The sequence below is a fragment of the Thalassophryne amazonica genome, chromosome 14 (genome assembly GCF_902500255.1).
Source record: "Thalassophryne amazonica chromosome 14, fThaAma1.1, whole genome shotgun sequence".
In the NCBI taxonomy this organism is placed as follows: domain Eukaryota; kingdom Metazoa; phylum Chordata; class Actinopteri; order Batrachoidiformes; family Batrachoididae; genus Thalassophryne; species Thalassophryne amazonica.
The window spans coordinates 65,237,417-65,263,792 of NC_047116.1; the positions used below are offsets into that span (position 1 = coordinate 65,237,417).

The 26,376-nt window shown below is 42.2% G+C and overlaps 1 pseudogene; it reads left to right on the top strand.

The window, feature by feature from the left end:
• On the top strand, positions 1-25,735 carry LOC117524289 (annotated as a pseudogene).
• Positions 25,736-26,376: the final 641 nt, after the last annotated feature.

The following is a 26,376-nucleotide window of genomic DNA, read 5'->3' on the forward strand; positions in this document are numbered from 1 at the left end:
ATGACGGAGATGAAACACAGAACCAGAACTGATGGTGTGGAAAACCGGAGCCAGGTGGTCATGCAGCGCAGCTGTCGAGGAGTGGATTCTGAGGAAGAGGAAAGGTACAGTTGAGTTGGAGTGCGTGTGAACATGCAAGCACAGTCTGAACGCCGGAGAGTTTTGATACAGGAAAGCCCAAGTTCACAGTCTCTAACACAGATGGCGGCTGGAAGTGCAGAATGCAATCAGCTGAACAACTAAACCAGGAAGCTTAGAGATAAACAGCAGCAATAATGGCTGAGCTGGATGCCGAGCATGTAGGCTCTGAGAAAAAGTCAAATTACAAATTGCTGAGCGTGAGAGCTCAAAATGTAACTGCGTAGGAACACACTAGACTCTGAATTGGAAAAATACAGAGAGCCCAGGTTACCAGGCGAGAATCACTGAATTTAAGGCAAAGATTGAAATGAAGAACCAGGGGTTAAATACAGAGGAATGATGAGGCGCAGATGAGCTGCATATGTGTCGACCCAACTCTGCTTGCACGCCACCTGGAGGGACAGAGACAAAATACAGGGGAGAGATAGGAAGGAACAAGGGGAGCCCACGACAACACAAATGTTTTTCACATCAATATTTGACTTTTAGAGCATGTTATATGTTCATCATATTTTCCTCCAGTTAGATATTTCATGCCCATGTAACAGAAAAAAGGCAGCACATAACATTTATCTTCAGTGTCGGATCACGATGTGAAAACGTCAAACTTAATATCCACTGTGGCAACTCATCATTGACGTTTCCAAACAATTTTACAGATATGAACATCATGGCATCAGACTAAATCTGACGAAGGCCAGGAAAGCAAAAGTAACCTGAAAACATTCACCACGGAGGTAAATATCCAGATTTCCTGGATTTCATCACTGAACCCCTTATGATGTCCTGGTGGAACACAGGAGCAGCTTCAGCAACAAACTCATTTCACCTAAATGCACCACAGGAAACAATTCTTGCCTGTAGCCATCAAACTGTAGAACTCCTCCCTCTGATTGTCAGACACCTTGATTCAACAGACTGGACTCATTTTTTCATTTCCACATCCTGCTTACTTAAGGGATTCAAGTGCACTCTCACACCAACTCAGGGATAGATCACAAATTTCTTCAGTTTCTTCCCATCAACCTTGAGGGTATAAATCACAACTCTAAGCCTTAGGCCATCTCTTTGCCAGTCGAAAACTTGTATTAACTACTCTTTTACTCCTTCCACTCAATTTGGTCAGAATTCAAAACAAAATACCCCAGAGCCAGTGAGATATGGAACAAAACACTTTTGAATTACGAAGGACTCCTCTAACCTGCCAGCGGAAAATGCTTTCTGTCTGATACATACTGAGGAGATGTGTGTGTGTGTGTGTGTGTGTGTGTGTGTGTGTGTGTGTGTGTGTGTGTGTGTGTGTGTGTGTGTGTGTGTGTGTGTGTGTGTGTGTGTGTGTGTGTGTGTGTGTGTGTGTGTGTGTGTGTGTGTGTGTGTGTGTGTGTGTGTGCGTGTGCGCAAGGTAACCATGATGCAGTAACACTTTAGTCGGAATGAATTCTGACAAACTTTAGTATTGTAATTGGTTGTGTGATTCAGCATAATCATCAGTGCAAATAAAAAAGATGGGAATCAGAATCTCTGCTTATGTGATGAAAGAAAGGATGGAAGGAGTGGGAGAGACAGAACAGATGCAGCAACACTGAAATAATGTATCCACTAAGATGTACAATACAACAATACTATGAGCTGTGGTATTTTCAACTCAGGTTATCATACCATCAAACTCTCATGCCATGACTAAGCGAGACAAAGATTGATGGATGTGAACAAACTTCATGTTATTCCACCTTACCTTCATCTGACAGCAGAGTGTTTTGTGTGGACATGTTGAGGTTCTTCATATACTGTGCAGCCTTGGCTTCTTCTGTGACAGTATGCCCCAGTCATCTCAAGTGCAGATGGTTCTCACAACACATGAAATCCACTGGAGGCTCACAACAATCAAGAGTTTATTTTTCACTTTTGAAAACCGGAGTCTTGGTGCATGTTACTACATAGTAAAATGCAGGAAGATGTTACTGCGTAAAGTTAGGAATTTGTATTTTGGACAGTGACACAATTTTTTTAAATTAGCTTTTGTATACCACTATACTGGAGTTGAAATGAAAACTTTTAGCTTTAATTCAAGCATATTAACATTTTCGGAACTATAGTTAACTCAACTCAACTTTATTTATAGAGTATTTTCGAACAGCCAACTGAAACAAAGTGCTGTACATGGGGGGGTCATAAAAAACAACAAAGCAACCCAACAACGATAAAAACAGCAATGAACAAATAAAAATCACTAAACCAGAGCGAAGTCTCATACTGTGTTAAAAGCCAGTGAATAAAAGTGGTTTATAAGAAAAGTGGTTTAAAAACAGACAGTAAAGAGGCCTGCCTAATGTACAGAGGTGGATCATTCCAAATTTTGGGAGCTGCAATAGAAAATGCTCCTTCCCTCTCAGTGTTTGCTTGGACCTCGGTCCCTCCAGATGCAGCTGATCAGCTGACCGGAAGCACCGTGCAGGGACATAGGGGTGAAGAAGCTTAGAGAGTTAGGGTGGATCAAGGCCATTTAAAGATTTAAAAACAAATAAATTAATCTTAAAATCAACCCTAAAGTGCACAGGCAGCCAGTGGAGGGAGGCCAGGATCAGTGTAATGTGCTGCCTCTTTCGTACTCAAATTAGCAGATGAGCGGCAGTGTTCTGAACCAACTGGAGACATGCAAAGGAGGACTGGCTAAGTCCAAAATAAAGTGCATTACAGTAATCCAGCCGAGAGGTAATGAAGGCATGGATTACTGTTTCAAAGTGCTGGTGTGCAAGAAAAGATTTCACCTTAGCAAGCTGCCTGAGGTGAAAGAAACTTGACCTAATGACTGCACTAATTTGGGGATCCAATTTAAAATCGCTGTCCATCTTAAAACCAAAATTAGTAACAGTATTCTTTGCATATGCTGCCAATGGACCCAAATCAACAGGGGAGGATATACAGGAGCAGCTAGGGCCATACACAATTGCCTCAGTTTTTTTATCATTAAAATTTAGGACGTTTAGGGCCATCCAGGCCTTAATATCCTCAAGACATGACAGCAAGGGTTTGAGAGAAAAAGCATCACTTTTCCTCAGGTGGACATACAGTGAGGCAAAAAAGTATTTAGTCAGCCCCTGATTGTGCAAGTTCTCCTACTTAGAAAGATGAGAGACGTCTGTAATTTTCAAAATAGGTACACTTTAACTATGAGAGACAAAATGAGAAAAAAATCCAGGAAATCACATTGTAGGATTTTTAAAGAATTTACTTGTAAATTATACTCAACAAAAATATAAACGCAACACTTTTGGTTTTGCTCCCATTTTGTATGAGATGAACTCAAAGATCTAAAACTTTTTCCACATACACAATATCACCATTTCCCTCAAATATTGTTCACAAACCAGTCTAAATCTGTGATAGTGAGCACTTCTCCTTTGCTGAGATAATCCATCCCACCTCACAGGTGTGCCATACCAAGATGCTGATTAGACACCATGATTAGTGCACAGGTGTGCCTTAGACTGCCCACAATAAAAGGTCACTCTGAAAGGTGCAGTTTTGTTTTATTGGGGGGGGATACCAGTCAGTATCTGGTGTGACCACCATTTGCCTCATGCAGTGCAACACATCTCCTTCACATAGAGTTGATCAGGTTGTCAATTGTGGCCTGTGGAATGTTGGTCCACTCCTCTTCAATGGCTGTGCGAAGTTGCTGGATATTTGGAGGAACTGGTACACGCTGTCGTACACGCCGGTCCAGAGCATCCCAAACATGCTCAATGGGTGACATGTCCAGTGAGTATGCCGGCCATGCAAGAACTGGGACATTTTCAGCTTCCAAGAATTGTGTACAGATCCTTGCAACATGGGGCCGTGCATTATCCTGCTGCAACATGAGGTGATGTTCTTGGATGTATGGCACAACAATGGGCCTCAGGATCTCGTCACGGTATCTCTGTGCATTCTAAATGCCATCAATAAAATGCACCTGTGTTCTTCGTCCATAACAGGCGCCTGCCCATAACATAACCCCACCGCCACCATGGGCCACTCGATCCACAACATTGACATCAGAAAACCGCTCACCCACACGACGCCACACACGCTGTCTGCCATCTGCCCTGGACAGTGTGAACCGGGATTCATCCGTGAAGAGAACACCTCTCCAACATGCCAAAAGCCAGCGAATGTGAGCATTTGCCCACTCAAGTCGGTTACGATGAACTGGAGTCAGGTCGAGACCCCGATGAGGACGACGAGCATGCAGATGAGCTTCCCTGAGACGGTTTCTGACAGTTTGTGCAGAAATTCTTTGGTTATGCAAACCGATTGTTTCAGCAGCTGTCCAAGTGGCTGGTCTTAGACGATCTTGGAGGTGAACATGCTGGATGTGGAGGTCCTGGGCTGGTGTGGTTACACGTGGTCTGCGGTTGTGAGGCTGGTTGGATGTACTGCCAAATTCTCTGAAACGCCTTTGGAGACGGCTTATGGTAGAGAAATGAACATTCAATACACGAGCAACAGCTCTGGTTGACATTCCTGCTGTCAGCATGCCAATTGCACGCTCCCTCAAATCTTGCGACATCTGTGGCATTGTGCTGTGTGATAAAACTGCACCTTTCAGAGTGGCTTTTTATTATGGGCAGTCTAAGGCACATCTGTGCACTAATCATGGTGTCTAGTCAGCATTTTGATATGGCACACCTGTGAGGTGGGATGGATTATCTCAGCAAAGGAGAAGTGCTCACTATCACAGATTTAGACTGGTTTGTGAACAATATTTGAGGGAAATGGTGATATTGTGTATGTGGAAAAGATCTTTGAGTTCATCTCATACAAAATGGGAGCAAAACCAAAAGTGTTGCGTTTATATTTTTGTTGAGTGTATGTTGGAAAATAAGTATTTGGTCACCCACAAACAAGCAAGATTTCTGGCTCTCACAGACCTGTAACCTCTTCTTTAAGAAGCTCTTCTGTCCTCCACCTGTTACCTGTATTAATGGCATCTGTTGGAACTCGTTATCTGTATAAAAGACACCCGTCCACAGCCTCAAACAGTCAGACTCCAAACTCAACCATGGCCAAGACCAAAGAGCTGTCCACCAGGAAGAAAATTGTAGATGTTCACCAGGCTGGGTAGAGTGAATCTACAATAGTCAAGCAGGTTGGTGTGAATAAATCAACTGTGGGAGTATTGCAAGAAAATGGAAGACATACAAAACCATTGATAATCTCCCTCGATCTGCGGCTCCACGCAAGATGTCATCCCGTGGTCATGAGAACGGTGAACAAAAATCCCAGAACTACACGGAGGGACCTGATGAATGACCTGCAGAGAGCTGAGACCAAAGTAACAAAGGCTACACACTACGTAGAGAGGGACTAAAATCCTGCAGTGCCAGGCGTGTCCCCCTGCTTAAGCCAGTACATGTCCAGGCGCGTCTGAAGTTTGCTAGAGAGCATATAGATGATCCAGAAGAGGATAGGGAGAATATCATGTGGTCAGATGAAACCAAAATTAAGGTGGCCCTGAAGTGCAAAACACAACAGCAAAGAAATCTCATCTCACAAAGACAATAAACTGTTTTTCACAGGACTGAAGCATGTTCCATTCCCTTCTCCCACCCCCTCCCTCCCCATCAACACCTCCCCTCTCCAGCGCCCGCCAACGTCATTCCTTCCCCTGCGGGGGTTGTGCGGTTTTTAGCTGCTGCAGGCCCCCGTTCCCCCCAAGCTGGCAGCGGTGAGACTCCAGTTGCAGCGGCTACCACACACTCACATCGCCTCAATTTGGACTGTTTCAAGTTTAGTGCACATAAACAATGTCAAATGTATATGTGTTGTCTTAATTCTGATGTGTGCCATTATTACGGTAAACAAGTAATAATTGTGGATTAATTGCTGTTTCTTTGTGGAATGTGAGTGGGGAAATCTTGTTGTTGTAATGACAATGATAATAAAGCTATCCATAAACCCATCCATCCATCCAAATATCTTGTATTTGTGGTGTACTCAATTGAATATTGGTTGAAGAGGATTTGCAAATCATTGTATTCTGTTGTTTTTTTACATTTTACACAACGTCCCAACTTCATTGGAATTGGGGTTGTATCTACAGATCTGGAGTATGGTTCAGAGTTGCAGAATACAAGTTCATGCACTACCGGAGTCAGCGAGGAAACTATTTGTGTAGGTTGTGGCAGTGATGGAGGTGATGCAGTGGTGATCTGAGTTAACTGGTTAGTGCTGACAGTTGAAAGCAGAGTTGTGATACCTGTGCAGACAAGGTTTGTAGATGATCTGTGAGGGTCTGGATTTGCTGCTGCTGGTGTCCTAACAGTGTCCCTTGCGAGCTGAAAGCCTTGTGAACAGGATCGGCTGATTCCATAATGTGGCCAGAAAAGTCTTACAATTTTGCTGCAAAATGAGCATGACTCAAATGCAAGGAGCTGTGGTGAAAACACGATAACAGTTTTATTAATAAGGGTAAATGGAATTTGAGGATGGTTTGTGGTGGCACCAGAGCACGGAGACACAAGCCAGCCAGAATGGAATGCTCAGAGTGGAAGCAGGTCCAGGTGGCCGCAACGGAACCGACGGAGAACCAGAATGCTAGGAAGAGGAACACAGAACATGTCATTAGGCGACAAAATGGAAACAATTCAATAGTCAAAAGATTTTAAAAAATGAGGGATACTGAGCCCAGGTTACCGCAGAGCAAAACTGAGTTTCTGGCGAGTGTGGAGTGGAAGAACCTGGCCTTAAGTGAAAGCATGTTGATTAGTGACAGGTGCAGTTAAATCAGATATGTTGTGCAGTGCTTGGGGAGAACAGAGAGCAGAGTGGGAACAAACACCAAGGCAGCACAACAGCTATGACATTTTGGCCATGTGGAACAATTCTCTGGTATGATCCAGCACACAGGTGTCACAGTATTATGAACCCCACCAGCTGAGCAAGGACAAGGGGTTGCCTACATTTTCCCTGTGTACTCAAATACAACATTTTTCAATGATAAAGATAAAATCAGACTGCTTGTTGCCAGAACAACCACATAAGTAACTGTTTCACACTTAGCTGTCTTTAAAAAATATTTTTGCCCAGTCTCTGAGTATGAATTGTGGAAATTCAGTCCTTTAACAGTTCCGTTCCTGGCAGTGATGTCTGAATTATCTGCATCAAGGCCTTTACAACACAAGGTACAGTCATCAGTATTCTGCAGCAAGGGAACAGAGACAGGTGTGCACTGTTTTGCCCAATCAGCCTGCCGATTATCCTTCTGTAAAGGGCCGCTGGTAGCAGCAGCCCTGACAAGCAACAGGATTAACGAAAGATGCAATTAAGGCCTCGACGGGGTATCTGCTTCTGACACACACAGATAGGATTGAGGCTGCGTTTCCACACGTACATGCCTTATGCTCAAACTGTGAAGAAGAAACCTCACCTTGAGTTACATTGGTTGATTCCCCATCAATTTATTTGCCTGCACGCTGGAGTTGGTGGGGCATCCAAATGCTTGATTGTTAGCAATTACTTCCTGTATTCACTGTTGCAGACCAATTACCAAATTCAAATTAATAGCAGTGGTGAAAGATTCTCTCTCCAATAATATATTGCGAAATGATTAATGCCAGTGTGCAGAATTTAAAAAAAGAGGGACAGGAAGTCATCAACACTCTCTCAAGCATACTGCTGATTGTTAAAGATATATAAAGATAAAAAGATATAAAAACAAAATGGAAGAAAAAGTAAAGACAAACTTTGGGCATAGTGCTGTGCTAATTGCACCCTAGAACCTTTATTTATTTATTTGTTTGTTTGGTTGGTTGGTTGGTTGGTTTTTAGGGTGGGGATGGTTGTTTTTAAAACACCACTGACTCAACAGAAAATTTTATTTAAATCCAAACACTTCTATTGATTAGGTATTTCTGACAGTTAAATTCTGTCAAATCAGTGAAATCTAGAAATCAGAGCAAATCAAGTCTGAGAGTATGTACTGGCACCTTGGGTCTTGCATGGCAGCCACCCAGGCTGCCAATCAGTCTTGAATCTACAATTAAAACACATTCACTTGCCATTATTTACAATTAGTTATTCTGAATTTTGGTTTGGAATAATGTTCTTAATCATGAAATATTTTGTTTTATAAAGAAAAAAATCTGTATTTTTATGGAGATGTTTTTACCAACTGCTTTACATCCATGCATCCATTTTCTATACCCACTTTCTCCAATTAAGGGTCATGGGGGGGGGAGGGGTTGGATCCTATCCCAGCAGTCATGACCCTGGTCATGAGGCAGGGTACACCGTAGACAATTTAAAGCTTCCAATCCACCTAACTTGCATGTCTTTGGATGTGGGAGGAAGCCAGAGCACCCAGAGGGAACCCACACAAACATGGGGAGAACACGCAAACTCCACACAAAGGCCACAGGAAGTTATCCCATGACCTCCTTGTTGTGAAGCGACAGTGCTAACCACTAAGCCACCGTGCTCCCTAACTACTTTATAGAGTTTTATATAACGGCTGAGTGGATCCATGTCATTTGATCTCTGCTTTGTATGTCACATGACATGGATTAATTCATCCCATTTGGTTTGCATTGCATTTAGAGTGCAGCTTGAGCTAGAGTGCAAATTTCATTACATACATTTGGTACCATTGCACTCTGCACACACACGCACGCCCGCATGTCCTCTCACATACGTTCTTGCGCATGCACATGCTCATGTGCTCGTGCATGCACATGCACACTCACGTGCTCACACGCTCGTCCACACGTGCTCGTGCACGCGCATGTACGCGTGCCCAAACGTGCTCGTGCACACACGCACCACACAAAACAACTCCACTGTGCTGTATGGACGCTAATAGCAGGAAGAAATAATAAAAAGCTGGACTCATTTCTGACATGATTTTTTTTTCGCTGCACTGAGGATGTACACAGTCTTTTTTTGGTAGTACATGCGCGCAAAAGGGCCGACCTGGTTGCGTGTGTGTGCACTCACACAGGGAACAACGACACGATGATTTGATTGAGCTAACTGACGCCGCTAATTCTTGGAACATACACACATACAGAGACACACACACACACAATCCACTCTGCTGTAAGCCATCTGGATGCATGAAGACCTGTACAGATGAAAAGCTGACATGATTTTTGGCTGGACTGAGGAACTACACAAAGTCTTTTTTTTTTTTTTTTTTTTAATGGAAGTCTGAAGTCAGTGCACAGCATCACTGGACTACACGTCACAATTTGGACTTTAGCAGCAGTGGAACACCAAAATGTAAGTCCTTTTTCTGTTGTTTATAAATGAATAAAATGTCAAATGACAAGGATCTATTTTAGCTGTTATATAAAACAGATAATGAATGTTTTTCATTCTTTCAATGGAACGACTATTTAATTCGGTGAAGGCTTCATACCATTGAACTCATAAAGATTCATTATTTGTATAATATAAATAATTATAATTTTGTTATCATAAGGACTATTGGCCTTAGTGAGCATCAGACCAAGCTTTGAGAATAAACAGAACTGTCACACTAGCTGATTTCAAGATACATGCAACTTCAAAACCACACATATAAAAGTGGCACCCAAAGTTTTTCCTTTAAACGGGACACCACAGGCCAAAGTAATATATCCCCGTCACACATAGCCGGAATCACGCAGAGTGGAGTTGGACTTATGAATCGGCGCACATCCAAAACATTTTGGATTTCAGTTCCAAAACGTTCTGACAGCCATCTGTGGAAGTCGACACAGTTGGTCAAAATCGGCTGGCAGCCCCCAGTGTAAAAAGTTCAAAACTCTTCGGGCAAGGCAGAGATGGGACACCTTTCTGACGGTGAGCCATGTAAATGTATACATATTACAATGGCGGAAAAACGGGATCCAAAATGAGTTCAGAGCATATGAAGGGGACCTCAAGATAGGTCTGGCACCGCAAAGCCTGCCGTTATGACCTGCACGTGCCATGTATAATAATGTCCACCCCCAGAGTGCGTAGGAACTCTTGAAATGTATGTGGCACACTTCATCATGATAATAATTATGAATTATTATCATGTACATGTATGTATCATGTCTCTTGCTTGGTGACTCTTGCTTGCCTCTACTGGTGGTTGGCTATCACTGCGGTATTGTATCACTTCCTGTTCCGGAGCACAGTGGTGTTTTGCTGTATCTGTTAGCTGTTTAATCTGCGCAGTTAGATTGATCTAGATAACGATTTGTTTCACAGTGTAATCTTTACGTGCCTTCCCTCTGCTGAATCACCTCTAAATTATTTACACATTATTCACTTTGTGTGTTTTTAGGAATCCGCTAGCTTAGCGCAGCTACTAGCTCTTAGCTGATTTAGCATGGCGGCTTCTCCTGTCTCTCCCGCACTTTTCTGCTCTGGGTGTGAAATGTTTAGTTATTCCTCGGCCTCCTTTAGCAGTAATGGTACTTGTAATAAGTGTAGCTTATTCGTAGCTTTGGAGGCCAGGCTGGCCGAATTGGAGACTCTGCTCCGCACCTTGGAAAATCCTACAGCTAGCCAGACCCCTGTAGTCGGTGCGGACCAAGGTAGCTTAGCCGCCGTTAGTTCCCTTCCAGCACATCCCAAGCAGCTGGGAAAGCAGGCCGACTGCGTGACTGTGAGGAGGAAGCATAGCCCTAAACAGAAGCCCCATGTACACCGCCAACCCGTTCACATCTCTAACCATTTTTCCCCACTCGGCGACACACCCGCCGAGGATCAAACTCTGGTTATTGGCGACTCTGTTTTGAGAAATGTGAAGTTAGCAACACCAGCAACCATAGTCAATTGTCTTCCGGGGGCCAGAGCAGGCAACATTGAAGGAAATTTGAAACTGCTGGCTAAGGCTAAGCGTAAATTTGGTAAGATTGTAAATCACGTCGGCAGTAATGACACCCAGTTACGCCAATCGGAGGTCACTAAAATTAACATTGAATCGGTGTGTAACTTTGCAAAAACAATGTCGGACTCTGTAGTTTTCTCTGGGCCCCTCCCCAATCGGACCAGGAGTGACATGTTTAGCTGCATGTTCTCCTTGAATTGCTGGCTGTCTGAGTGGTGTCCAAAAAATGAGGTGGGCTTCATAGATAATTGGCAAAGCTTCTGGGGAAAACCTAGTCTTGTTAGGAGAGACGGCATCCATCCCACTTTGGATGGAGCAGCTGTCATTTCTAGAAATTTGGCCAATTTTCTTAAATCCTCCAAACCGTGACTATCCAGGGTTGGGACCAGGAAGCAGAGTTGTAGTCTTACACACTTCTCTGCAGCTTCTCTCCCCCTGCCATCCCCTCATTACCCCATCCCCGTAGAGACGGTGCCTGCTCCCAGACCACCAATAACCAGTAAAAATCTATTTAAGCATAAAAACTCAAAAAGAAAAAATAATATAGCACCTTCAACTGCACCACAGACTAAAACAGTTAAATGTGGTCTATTAAACATTAGGTCTCTCTCTTCTAAGTCCCTGTTAGTAAATGATATAATAATTGATCAACATATTGATTCATTCTGCCTTACAGAAACCTGGTTACAGCAGGATGAATATGTTAGTTTAAATGAGTCAACACCCCCGAGTCACACTAACTGCCAGAATGCTCGTAGCACGGGCCGAGGCGGAGGATTAGCAGCAATCTTCCACTCCAGCTTATTAATTAATCCAAAACCCAGACAGAGCTTTAATTCATTGAAAGCTTGACTCTTAGTCTTGTCCATCCAAATTGGAAGTCCCAAAAACCAGTTTTATTTGTTATTATCTATCGTCCATCTGCTCGTTACTGTGAGTTTCTCTGTGAATTTTCAGACCTTTTGTCTGACTTAGTGCTTAGCTCAGATAAGATAATTATAGTGGGCGATTTTATCATCCACACAGATGCTGAGAATGACAGCCTCAACACTGCATTTAATCTATTATTAGACTCAATTGGCTTTGCTCAAAATGTAAATGAGTCCACCCACCACTTTAATCATATCTTAGATATTGTTCTGACTTATGGTATGGAAATTGAAGACTTAACAGTATTCCCTGAAAACTCCCTTCTGTCTGATCATTTCTTAATAACATTTACATTTACTCTGATGGACTACCCAGCAGTGGGGAATAAGTTTCATTACACTAGAAGTCTTTCAGAAAGCGCTGTAACTAGGTTTACAGATATGATTCCTTCTTTATGTTCTCTAAAGCCATATACCAACACAGTGCAGAGTAGCTACCTAAACTCTGTGAGTGAGATAGAATATCTCATCAATAGTTTTACATCCTCATTGAAGACAACTTTGGATGCTGTAGCTCCTCTGAAAAAGAGAGCCTTAAATCAGAAGTGCATGACTCCGTGGTGTAATTCACAAACTCGCAGCTTAAACCAGATAACCCATAAGTTGGAGAGGAAATGGCATCTCACTAATTTAGAAGATCTTCACTTAGCCTGGAAAAAGAGTCTGTTGCTCTATAAAAAAAAGCCCTCCGTAAAGCTAGGACATCTTACTACTCATCACTAATTGAAGAAAATAAGAACAACCCCAGGTTTCTTTTCAGCACTGTAGCCAGGGTGACAAAGAGTCAGAGCTCTATTGAGCTGAGTATTCCTTTAACTTTAACTAGTAATGACTTCATGACTTTCTTTGCTAATAAAATTTTAACTATTAGAGAAAAAATTACTCATAACCATCTCAAAGACATATCGTTATCTTTGGCTGCTTTCAGTGATGCCGGTATTTGGTTAGACTCTTTCTCTCTGATTGTTCTGTCTGAGTTATTTTCATTAGTTACTTCCTCAAACCATCAACATGTCTATTAGACCCCATTCCTACCAGGCTGCTCAAGGAAGCTCTACCATTAATTAATGCTTCGATCTTAAATTTTAAGGTGGCAATAATTAAACCATTACTTAAAAAGCCATCACTTGACCCAGCTATCTTAGCTAATTATAGGCCAATCTCCAATCTTCCTTTTCTCTCAAAAATTCTTGAAAGGGTAGTTGTAAAACAGCTAACTGATCATCTGCAGAGGAATGGTCTATTTGAAGAGTTTCAGTCAGGTTTTAGAATTCATCATAGTACAGAAACAGCATTAATGAAGGTTACAAATGATCTTCTTATGGCCTCAGACAGTGGACTCATCTCTGTGCTTGTTCTGTTAGACCTCAGTGCTGCTTTTGATACTGTTGACCATAAAATTTTATTACAGAGATTAGAGCATGCCATAGGTATTAAAGGCACTGCACTGCGGTGGTTTGAATCATATTTATCTAATAGATTACAATTTGTTCATGTAAATGGGGAATCTTCTTCACAGACCAAGGTTAATTATGGAGTTCCACAATGTTCTGTGCTAGGACCAATTTTATTCACTTTATACATGTTTCCCTTAGACAGTATTATTAGACAGCATTGCTTAAATTTTCGTTGTTACGCAGATGATACTCAGCTTTATCTATCCATGAAGCCAGAGGACACACACCAATTAGCTAAACTGCAGGATTGTCTTACAGACATAAAGACATGGATGACCTCTAATTTCCTGCTTTTAAACTCAGATAAAACTGAAGTTATTGTACTTGGCCCCACAAATCTTAACATGGTGTCTAACCAGATCCTTACTCTGGATGGCATTATCCTGACCTCTAGTAATACTGTGAGAAATCTTGGAGTCATTTTTGATCAGGATATGTCATTCAATGCGCATATTAAACAAATATGTAGGACTGCTTTTTTGCATTTGCGCAATATCTCTAAAATTAGAAAGGTCTTGTCTCAGAGTGATGCTGAAAAACTAATTCATGCATTTATTTCCTCTAGGCTGGACTATTGTAATTCATTATTATCAGGTTGTCCTAAAAGTTCCCTGAAAAGCGTTCAGTTAATTCAAAATGCTGCAGCTAGAGTACTGACAGGGACTAGAAGGAGAGAGCATATCTCACCCATATTGGCCTCTCTTCATTGGCTTCCTGTTAATTCTAGAATAGAATTTAAAATTCTTCTTCTTACTTATAAGGTTTTGAATAATCAGGTCCCATCTTATCTTAGGGACCTCATAGTACCATATCACCCCAATCACTCTCAGACTGCAGGCTTACTTGTAGTTCCTAGGGTTTGTAAGAGTAGAATGGGAGGCAGAGCCTTCAGCTTTCAGGCTCCTCTCCTGTGGAACCAGTTCCCAATTCAGATCAGGGAGACAGACACCCTCTCTACTTTTAAGATTAGGCTTAAAACTTTCCTTTTTGCTAAAGCTTATAGTTAGGGCTGGATCAGGTGACCCTGAACCATCCCTTAGTTATGCTACTATAGACTTAGACTGCTGGGGGGTTCCCATGATGCACTGAGTGTCTCTTTCTCTTTTTGCTCTGTATACACCACTCTGCATTTAATCATTAGTGATTGATCTCTGCTCCCCTCCACAGCATGTCTTTTTCCTGGTTCTCTCCCTCAGCCCCAACCAGTCCCAGCAGAAGACTGCCCCTTCCTGAGCCTGGTTCTGCTGGAGGTTTCTTCCTGTTAAAAGGGAGTTTTTCCTTCCCACTGTCGCCAAGTGCTTGCTCACAGGGGGTCGTTTTGACCGTTGGGGTTTTTTCGTAATTATTGTGTGGCCTTGCCTTACAATATAAAGTGCCTTGGGGCAACTGTTTGTTGTGATTTGGCGCTATATAAATAAAATTGATTTGATTTGATTTACAGTGAATTTGAACAGTGGCTATCAAACCGAAAGCTCTGCGCTACTGCGTGCACACCGCCACAAATCTGAACAGGCTGTTATATCCACAATAGACCTTATAGTACAGATATTTGTCCATTCTTTCCCATGGGTAACGTAATAATGTGAACTGTTGTCTCCATCATAACACATGCAGCTGCCTCACTGTGTTGCACAGTAACGCATCATAGCACACGTCAGGCTCGGAGCTGAACGGATCTCATGCTGTAATAAATGATCACCTTCTAACTCTGTAGGAGTTATGACATGGAACTTGTGCCAGGCCGTTACACCATTAATAAACATGAATCTCACCTCCAACAGTGGTCCAGGAGTGTTTCACAGCACAGACATGGACATGAAGCCAGGACAACAGCCTGCGGTCCATGTGATAATCCAACCATGACGGTATCCAGAGTTGCGTTGTGCTCCTGAAGTGTGCAAACAAGAAAAAAGAAAGGCGCTCCATTTGAGGGACTGCATGGCCCAATGCCAGCAAACTTTTAGCGAAGCTGTCCAGTGGCAGGTGCGCATGTGCACCCAGCACTCATGCTTAGTGGCCCATGCAGCATTATGCACACACACACACACACACACACACATGGCTGAGTGATTATTGCAACCCCACGCGTGTGCGCGGAGCACCCGTGTGCCACACACACATGCATGCTGTACACTCGCGTGCACATGCACGTGAGGAACACAACATCCCAGTCTCCCATGTTTGCCATCCACACATTTGGAGATTGGGCAGTCTTCAGCACCTTTTATGGCCGTCTGACAGCAGTCTGTGTCATCTATATATGCTCTGGATCCAATCTGACAGGTGTGGACGAGGCAGTCTGTCTGCGCTCTGACACTGCTTCTTTTCCTCCCAACTGCATCGGATTATGGCAATATTTGCCGTATCAGGCATGGCTCTGGCACATTCTTGCTATGTGTGATGGGGGCTTAAATGTTGAGTGAATTATATACCTACAATCACATTTAAAGATGTATTTTACAGACAGTGAACACACCGAATACAATTTGAAAATAACAATAATAATAAATAATACACTACCATTTAACAGTAACTTTGTCAGTTGCCATGATGGGCCAAAGCAAAGGGAGTGTAGACCAAATGTGGGCCACAGGCCATGCAGCACTGGTTGGGAAAGACTGGGAGAAAAGGCAGAAGAGTGTTTCATCTTCATAATTGTGTGATTTCAGTTTTTGAATATAACAATTACAACAAAATGATTAATTTCTCTGATTTCGTAAACATTAATTCCATTCCATTTGTTTTGTCGCAATCAAGACCTAGAGAGGTGGACTCAAGTGCAAGAGGCAGTGGATTAAAATGCAGAAAGGTTTATTAACAGAGGATTTCACCGATGTTCATAAGACTAGACTATGGAGGCACAGAAGGAGGAGGAACCTGTGGTCCAGAGGCTGGTAAGTAACACCTGCCAGTGGAGCTGGTGCACCAAACTAATTAACATAATGGTTAGATGCTCCACTAAAAGCCCAAAAGCAGGACAGACACCGCATCATGTGGAACAGAACTCATGTGGGTGACATTCAGATTGCCCGCTGCGTGTTATGGTCTGATGGTCCGGATCACCTGGGGTAGCCTGTCAATGTGTGCGACATGCACGCACTCATTGCAGCTGGGCGCAACAAGCGATATATATTTTTATGTATGTCCACGTGATGGCAGCAAGCACACACGCACATCACAGGAGACAGTTGTTTGTTCGTGTCCATCCAAACATGGTACGTGTACCCCAGCCGTGACATCCAGAACCACATATCTCCACAGCCGCCCTTGTGACTGGTGTAACAGTTTATCTTCCCCCCACCCCCATATCTTGCCAAAACTTCTTTTGGCAAGATATTTTGGCAAGATGTTTGTCAGTATGTATGTTTGTTTATAATCACTACATTTTTCACCTTTAACTCACTGTACAGCACACAGTTTACATCACACTCTTGCAACTTGACATATAGCAGCCCGAGTAAGGTACCTTTCACTACATAAAAGGATCAAGGTCAAAGGTCAAGGTCACAGGAAGGTTAAACACTAAATTCAACTAAACAACTTTCCTGGTTGCAATTTTGGAAATTTAACTTCCAAAATTGGCATGAACATAGCCATAGGCCTTGCCCATTACCTGGGATAAGCAATTGACCTTGACCTTCAGGGTTTCACTTGAGGTCAAATGTCACCTAAATTAGGTCAAACGTCAGATTACAGTAAAACATGTCATGTAATATACCAAATTAATAATATTTTATGATTACATTAGTACTACCAGAATATAGCTATATGATTACAAACAGATAAAACTTTAATTACATTACAAGTCACTACAGCAAACTATTGCTATCATACTGGGTGTTGAATAACTAACATAAATGTATTGCTTGCTTATTATCATACTGTCAGTATAAGAAGTAAACTGATTTTTGCAGGGTAGAGAAGGGTCTGTTCCAGGGACTTTGTTCTTTTGAATACATTTGATCTTCACTTATTGTGGGGTCACTTGCCTTGTAGTTCAACACCATTTGGGGCTTGAATCCACTTTGCTGTAATATTTAGTGGATAAAAATTATTTGAACACATCTTTATTCATTCTTTCCCCTGTCGAGCTGCTCGTCCAGTGAGAATCACACTTTCAAATAATCATATTTGTCAATTTCATGCTACATTTATATTATTCTGTTGATTCCTATCTGCCACTCTTTATATTTATGACCTAGTTTATACAAAAGAGATTTGAGAAAGGTGGCAGACATTATAGGCCCCTCATTTTCATTATGTTTCTTAAACATATGTTTCTTTGCATACTATTGTGTCTGTATGTATGTGTTTTTTTGTGTGCGCTATATTTATTTATTAACTTGTTTAAATATACATCTTAATGTTTTAACTATGTTTTAGTGTACAACACATTGGGTCAGCTTTGGTTGTAGTAAAGTGCTTTATACATAAAGATGGTATGGTACTGTGTGTTCTATCCATATATTGTGGATATTTTATGCAAAATTAAATTGGAGTATTTTCCATCACATCACATCATATATTTCAGGTTGTCAATCAGGTCCATGTATTTGTAGAGTGCATTTGGAAGGGGGATTTAAACATACTTCAGAATAGGAAATGTTACTATTGTAGATAGCTATACATACAGAAAGAGCACCAATATCATTTACCATCAATCAACTGCTTCATCTGTGACCATAAAACATCCATGAAATATAGAGTTTAAAGGTTGCTCTGTCCTGATTGGGCCTTATCAAGGTTTGGGCTAATCAGTGCTGCCCTGTAGGAATGTTGCCTGTCAGGAGTGGGGGGTTGACTTCCAGGGTGAGGGGTAAGATATCCTAGGGTATCTTCCCACCCGGGGGTAACATATCCAGGGGGGTAAGACATACTGTTACACCAGGCACACCCCCTGTCAGTTCAGCGCACACACCAACGTGTCACTGTGTCTGTTTGCAAAGCCACACTCATGGGGCACTTAGACAAATTTCACATCCAGCTTGACAGTGATCGTCTGTTGACTGCTGTCATGTTAACAGAGCGAATGGCCACACATTGCGAATGGCCATGTGAGTGGTGTTAGATGTTTATGTGTCACCTGGAATTTGGCTGACACCTGCTGCGAGAGGGTTCAATGGCCTCTCACAGCGCACACTCTGTCTTTCAGCTGCTGGTGTGTGTAAATAGTTGTAGCAACAGGTGTACGAGGCGTTAGAGGCAGCGACGAATTTACACATATTGCATACGACTTCTGCTTCATGCCCACTTCAACCAAATTCACACTATGTGTGAAGAGGCCCTTAGAAATGGAAAATCCACACTGAAATGATTCAGGAGTGTTTTTGCCAACTTTTCACTCTGGGCGATGGAACACATTGGAGAGTACGGCAGTGATTTCTCTTAACACCTGATACATATTCTTTGTTGTGATTGGTGAATGATGTTGAGGACATAGATTTGGGGACTGCCTCTCGATGCTATTGGCTCTAATGGCTCAATAGAGGTGGCAATCACCCAAACAGACCAATGGGCTCTCAAGATAATGCCAAGCATATCATTCATTGTGTTCAGAGGTACACTGAGCATACACGTGTGCGCAGAGGAATTTTATGTGGTGGATTGATTTTTTTTTTTTTTCAAAACTAACCCGAAAAACAGCTATTAATAGATGGAAAGAATATGTTTTGTGACATAAGTGAAACAAAATGAGTAGTGCCATTTGGTACCTGAGAAAAATCAAATGGCACACATTGTGAAAAATGGCCAATTTGGGGAGTCTGCCTAAATATTACTCAATGCATACCTCTCCAGAACCTATCTGCTTCAGTTGTCAGAAGTTGTAATATGATTTTCTAGAGGTTTTGGGTTGCAGCTTAATCATTCCAAAGGCCAATTCACTCTAAAATTGCACCTTTTTAGGCTCAAATGAAATTTTTGTTGTTGTTGAGTGCCAGCTTCATTTACTCTGACCCAGTAACATATATATTCATTCTTTTACCTCTGCAGTAGTCTCACAGGTGTAAATTTTATTATGATTAGGCATGGGTAATGATGAGATTTTATCAATATTGATACCATTATCAATTCCGCTTATCGATCCGATTCCTTATCAATTCCCTTATCGAATTTTATGTGTACTACAAATAGGCTTTACAGGTTTCTATGTCAACAACATTTTACTGAGTCTTAAAGTAAATAAATATGAAATTGGTAACTGGTTCCTTGATTTATGGACGTAAATAAACTCTACATGGTGGATCCTCTATCTCTGGACATAAACAGAAATAAAATCTGTAGTTTTTGTCAAAGCATTTCCTTTCAGACATTAATGGCATAATTGTTTCTCCATACATCTGAGCTGAGCTCAGGTGGCTGCTGGAATCTGCAGGTCTGCAGCCATACAGTCTTGGGCTGCTGCACATCAGCGCAGGACGTCTCATTTTGGGAGGAAAAAATATATTTTGATCAACAGCAGTTTACTGTTTGTATTACAGCGTTTGGAAAGAGGTGTAATTTGATTTCAACGGTGATTCACTTTGAAGTTATGAATTCCAAGCGGACTCGACTCAGCAGAGAGCGGCACAGTGTTTGGAGCAACGGAATGGAGTACAAATCTCGTTTCTTCTTTGCAACAAGACAGGAGTCCCACTTAGTCACTTCAATTTGCACAAAAGTGACTCACGATGGACATATTTTAATGGCTTTGAGATACAAATAATTATTGTAGTTTCTGAGAAATACTCAGTTTATTTTGGACGTCATTTTCCAGCAGGAGTCTGGAAACAGGCACAGGGTAAACAAAGTCAACTATGGGCAGGGAATGGATTCATTCATTTATTAATTTTCAATTCAAACATATTTTTCTCATTCTTTATCAAGTTGAAAAGCTGGTTAGTTTGGGGTTTTTTTTTTTTGTTTTTTTTTTGGTTGTACGTACATGACGGCACTGATTACATACACCCTAATTTTCGTAGAAATTTCAAAATTTCAGGAGACCATCTCAAATTATTTTTAAAGGTGAAAACTGATCACAGATATGTTTATCCATGGCATTTATCAACTTTTTCATCATTTTGTCAACCCAGCACTGTAAGTTATAGTGAAAACTAAACATCTTTGAATATATATAACTATGCAAAAACTACATTTTTGATTTGCCTTAAGTTTTGCCACTTTGGAAGTTCAAAAAAGGTGGGCCTGGACTGAAAATAAATGATGCTCTGATCCTTGATCCAATCAAGTAAATCTAATCTTAACATGCTGGTGCAGTAGGTACTGCGTGATTTTCCCTGCATTGTACCAATTAAAGGAAACAGCATTCGTCGCTTCGTGCACAATGTGAAAGGCCAGTCGATCGATCTGTCATCTAATCTTGTGTTTCCTTTCATGTGGCCAATGTTAGTTTTGTGTGTCTGTGTTTTTCAGTAGGAGAAGCTGTTCGTTCCAGTTGTAATGACCTCCACTGGGACTCTGGGAGGCTGCTTGTAAATCCCCAGTTGTTTGGTGGAAGACTTTTCTGTATTAATAAAAACTTGTGACAGTGCAGTGTGCAGATCGGCTTCTTGTTATCAGTTCACATATCACCAAGCTGCCAATACAGCACTGCTTCAGTGGCTCAACAAAAAAAAAGAAAAGAAAAAAAAAATCACTGCACCCAAAGGTTGACACTTATAGATATCATCTGTATGATAAATATTATGTTTAATTTCAGAAGCAGCCAGTGTTCAGATGATGTACAAACATTTTCCTCAGCCTCATCGTGGCAATGAAGAGTATTACATGATCATGTTAAGATGCACCGTATCACCCACCTGGTGTACTACTTTGCAAAAGTGTGTCAACGCAGGTGGTAAACACAGCCATTAATCTGGCACCGTCAGCACTCTGCTGCAATGAAAAGCAAAATAATTAGCAATAATAAACAGCATTACTCCAAGTGGCTTTGTTTACCAAAGTAGACATGACTGTAAAACCCAGCAGTAAACTCGATTTTCACTTGAAGTTTCACTGAAAAAGCTCATATCACAAAGTGGAACTGGATTAGAGGTTGTTGTTTTGTTGTTTTATTGTTAAGGAGCTTGTTGTGTATAATCGAATTGAACTCTGACTATTGTTTGTGCGTATGCACCGAACAGCAGTGTGGAGTATTCGGCCTTCTTGGAGTCCCTGAATGGAGTCCTGTATGGGCCTCCAGTGGGGGACTGTATTGTTCTGCTGGGGGACTTCAACGCACACGTGGGCACTGACAGAGACACCTGGAGAGGCGTGATTGGGAGTAACGGCCTCCCTGAACTAAACCCGAACGATTGTTTGTTATTGGACTTCTGTGCTAGTCATGAACTGTCCACAACGAACACCATGTTCAAACATAAAGATGCTAAAAAGTGTACCAGAGCACCCTAGGCCAAAGATTGATGATCGATTTTGTGATCATATCATCTGATTTGAGGCTGCATGTTCTGGACACTCAGGTGAAGAGAGGGGCAGAGCTGTCCTCTGATCACCATCTCATGGTGAGTTGGATCAGGGGGTGGGGGAGGATTTTGGACAGACCTGGTAAGCCGAAACAGATAGTGCTTGTGAACTGGGAGCACCTGGAGGAGTCCACTGTCTGACAGATCTTCAACTCACACCTCCAGTGGAGCTTTTCTAGCATTCCTGTGGAGGTTGGGGGCATTGAACCAGAATGGGCAATGTTCAAAACTTCCATTGCTGAAGCTGCAGCAGGGAGTTGTGGCCTGAAGATCTTAGAGTGCAGGAAATAAGTATTTGATCCACTGTCAATTTTGTAGGTTTTTCCACCTACAATGAATGGAGAAGTCTGTATTTTTATCATAGGTTCACTTCAACTGTGAGACACAGAATCTGAAAAAAAAATCCAGAAAATCACATTGTATGATTTTTAAATAATTCATTTGCATTTTATTGCATGAAATAAGTATTTGATCCCCTAGAAAAAGAGACCTTAACAATTGGTACAGAAACATTTGTCTGCCATTACAGAGGTCAGACATTTCCTGTAGTTCTTCACACACTGCAACAGGGATTTTGGTCCATTCCTCCATACAGATCTTCTCGAGATCTTTCAGGTTTGGAGTTTCAGCTCCCTCCAAAGATTTTCTATTGAGTTCAGGTCTGGAGACTGGCTAGGCCACACCAGGACCTTGAAGTGCTTCTTACGGAGCCCCTCCTTAGTTGCCCTGGCTGTGTGTTTGGGGTCATTGTCATGCTGGAAGACCCAGCCATGACCCATCTTCAATGCTCTTATGGAGGCAAGGAGGTTGTTTGCCAAAATCTCACAATACATGATCCCATCCATCCTCCCTTCAATACATTGCAGTCATCCTGTCCTCTTTGCAGAAGAGCCCCCCAATAGTATATTTCCACCCCCATGCTTCACGGTTGGGACGGTTTTCTTGGGGTTTTTCTCATCCTCTATACACGTCAAGTGGAGTTGATTCCAAAAAGCTCTATTTTCGTCTCATCTGACCACATGACCTTCTCCCATGCCTCCTCTGGATCATCCAGATGGTCAATGGTGGACTTCAAACAGGCCTGGACATGTGCTTGCTTGAGCAAGAGAACCTTGCTGCCCTGCAGGATTTTAAACCATGACGGCATCGTGTGTTACTAATGTAATCTTTGTGACTGCGGTCCCAGCTCTCTTCAAGTCAATGACCAGGTCCTCCTGTGTAGTTCTGAGCTTTCTCAGAATCATCCTTACCCCACGAAGTGAGATCTTGCATGGAATCCCAGACCGAGGGAGATTGACAGTCATCTTATGTTTCTTCCACTTTCTAATAAATAATCATAATAGTTTTTGTCTTCTCAGCAAGCTGCTTGACTATTGTCCTGCAGCCCATCCCAGCCTTGTGCAGGTCTACAGTTTTGTCCTTGATGTCCTTAGACAGCTCTTTGGTCTTGGCCATGGTGGATAGGTTGGAGTGTTATTGATTGAGTGTGTGCACAGGTGTCTTTTATACAGGGCTAAAGAAGGGCTAAAGAACAACAACTTGTCCGGAAAGCCCTCACATTATGTGGGTACCCACGATGGTCCCTGGACAAAGTGCAGAAGTCCCAGAGAACAAAGAGACCAGATAGACAGGAGACAGAGACAAGAAGAAGAGGAGTGTCTCTCCCTTATTTAGCAGGAGTAGGGGAAAAACTACAGAGGATCTTCAGACAGCACAAAATCCCAGTTTACTTTAAACCGGTTAACACCTTGAGACAGAAATTAGTTCACCCTAAGGACAGGATCCCTAGTTACAAACAGCAATGTAGTGTATTCTATCAGATGTCAGGAAAACTGTAGCGAACACTACACAGGTGAGACTAAGCAACCAAAAGGCTATACCAGCACCGCAGAGAGGGTGCCAGTGGACCTCAGTCTGCAGTTCATCTCCACCTTAAAGACATTAACCACACGTTTGAGGACAAGGAAGTTAAAATCTTAGCCAGAGAGAAGAAATGGTTTGAGAGAGGGGTCAAGGAGGCATTCTATGTGAAACAGTTGAAACCCAGCTTTAACCGGGGAGGGGGTCTGAGACACGCTTTGTCCCCTGTTTACAATGGGGTACTCAGGTCAAAGCAGTTTCAGTCTTTTGTTCATGGTAATGTGTCATTCACGTCATCAGGAGAGTCATCAAGGGAGCCGACAGGAGAGGCGTCCATCCCATCATTAGGAGGGACAGCTGCCCTGTCATTAGGAGGGTGCTAACTAGAGCACAATAGGTGCTAATTAGAGCTATTGTTTAGTCACTAGCCTATAGCAGTCTGTCTCTCGGTAGGAGGGGTCTGGTTAGGTTTAAAACTCCAGCTTTTGTGGCTTCTGTTTTTTCTTCTCTACTAGAGTCAAGACAGAAGTCAGACTATTAGAGCAAGAATTTTAGCTGAGGAAGCTTCTGCGATTTGAAGCGAAACGTCCTCGGGTCAAGCAAGCCAGTCCAGTCGAAGATTCAAGCTTCTATTATGGAAACCACCTGGACAACTGAGAGCCTACACAGAAAGAATTGATGATATTGAATCAGCACTTCAGCTCTTCATATCCCCACCCATAGAGAAGATAATCCTCGACATGATGAACTTGGAGGGGAGGCATGTTTTTCAAGAGAAAAGCCACTGGATCCAATTGACTTGCATGCTTACATTGGAATTCTGGTGTTAGCTGGAGTATACAGGTCAAAGGGTGAAGCAACTGCAAGTTTATGGAATGAAGAGAATGGAAGGCCAATCTTCCGAGCAACAATGTTTTTGGAGACATTTCACATGATCTCTCGTGTGATCCAATTTGACAACCATGACACCAGAGCTGGTCAACGAGAGAGAGACAAGCTTCCAGTGATCAGAGATGTCTGGGATAAATGGGTCAAAATCCTGCCTTTATTGTATAATCCTGGCACCAATGTCACTGTCGATGAGCACCTCATTCCGTTCAGAGGACGCTGTCCTTTCTGACAGTAAAGGACAGTGAAATATGGCATCAAAATATGGCCAGCCTGTGATGCAAAATCCAGTTACGCATGGAAAGCTATATACTGGAAAGCCACATGGAGGAGCACCTGAGAAGAACCAGGGAATGCATGTGGTATTGGAGATGAATGAAGGACTGCAAGGTCATAACATAACATGTGACAACTTCTTTACCTCCTACTGTCTTGGAGATGAACTTCAGGAGAGAAAGCTCACTATGTGGAACAGTCAGAAAAAATAAGCCAGAACTTCCTCATAAGATTCTGAAGATGCAAGCAAGACCTCTGCATTCCTCAAAATTTGCTTTCACAGAGAAAACAACACTTGTTTCTTACTGCCCAAATAGAAACAAGAATGTTCTTGTGATGAGCACAATGCACAAATATGCATCCCTGAGCATGAGAGAGGACATGAAGCCGCAGATGATCCTGGATTACAACTCCACCAAAGGAGGAGTTGACCATCTTGACAAAGTCACACCAACATATAGCTGCCAGTGCAAGACTGCCCGTTGGCCCTTGGTGGTTTTCTACAACACTGGGGACGTGTCTGCGTACAATGCCTATGTGCTATGGATTGAGATCAACCAGCAGTGGAATGCTGGCAAACTGTACAGATGTCAACTTTTCCTGGAAGAACTAGACAAATCACTCATGACTCCCAAGATCGAGAACTGGGCCAGGCCAGCTCGATCCCCAGCAGCTGCAGCTTTCATTGCAAAGGTCCAGGGAAGGACATCTGACCAACCCACAATGGATCCTTTGGATACAGGTGCAAAGAAACGCAAAAGATGCCAAGTCTGTCCCTATCAAGATGACAATAAAACAAGTACCTGTTGTGCAAGGTGCAAGAAGTACATCTGCAAAAAGCAAAGTCACATTCTGTCCATCATGTGGGGAAAATGTTGAACATTGAAAATCCAAGAAAATGGGGCAAGTTAAATGAAAAATAAAGTGTTCATGAAGAGGGAAAAATGGAAAACAGGAGTTCTTTGATATAGTGTTTGAATTGTATATCTCTTCTCATCTCTTCAAAATGTTTGTATAATCTAAGATAAAGTTCTGATTGGTTTAATTTCATTTTTGTCTGTTTTGAGTGGATTTAAACAATACAGGTCAAAATAACCCGCAACATACTAAACATATTTATTTCTCACCATAATACAAGGGTTAAAAAACGGAACATTCTCACAGGCTCAAACTGCCGGTCACTCTGGTACTGCCACATTCCGATCTAATGGCTGCACTTACATAAAAAAAAGGTGGCCTAATGAGTTGTAAATTACCCCGATAGTGCCATTTGGCACCACCTTGGTCATGAAAGGAAGACGTGCCAATTGGCACCACTTTGGTAGTTCTAGGTCTGTGAAAGCCATAATTCTTGCTGGTTGGTAGGGGATCAAATACTTATTTCATGCAACAAAATGCAAATTAATTATTTAAAAATCCATCCATCCATCCATTTTCTTCCGCTTTATCCGGAGTCAGGTCGTGGGGGCAGCAGCTCAAGCAAAGCCGCCCAGACTTCCCGATCTACACACACCTCCTCC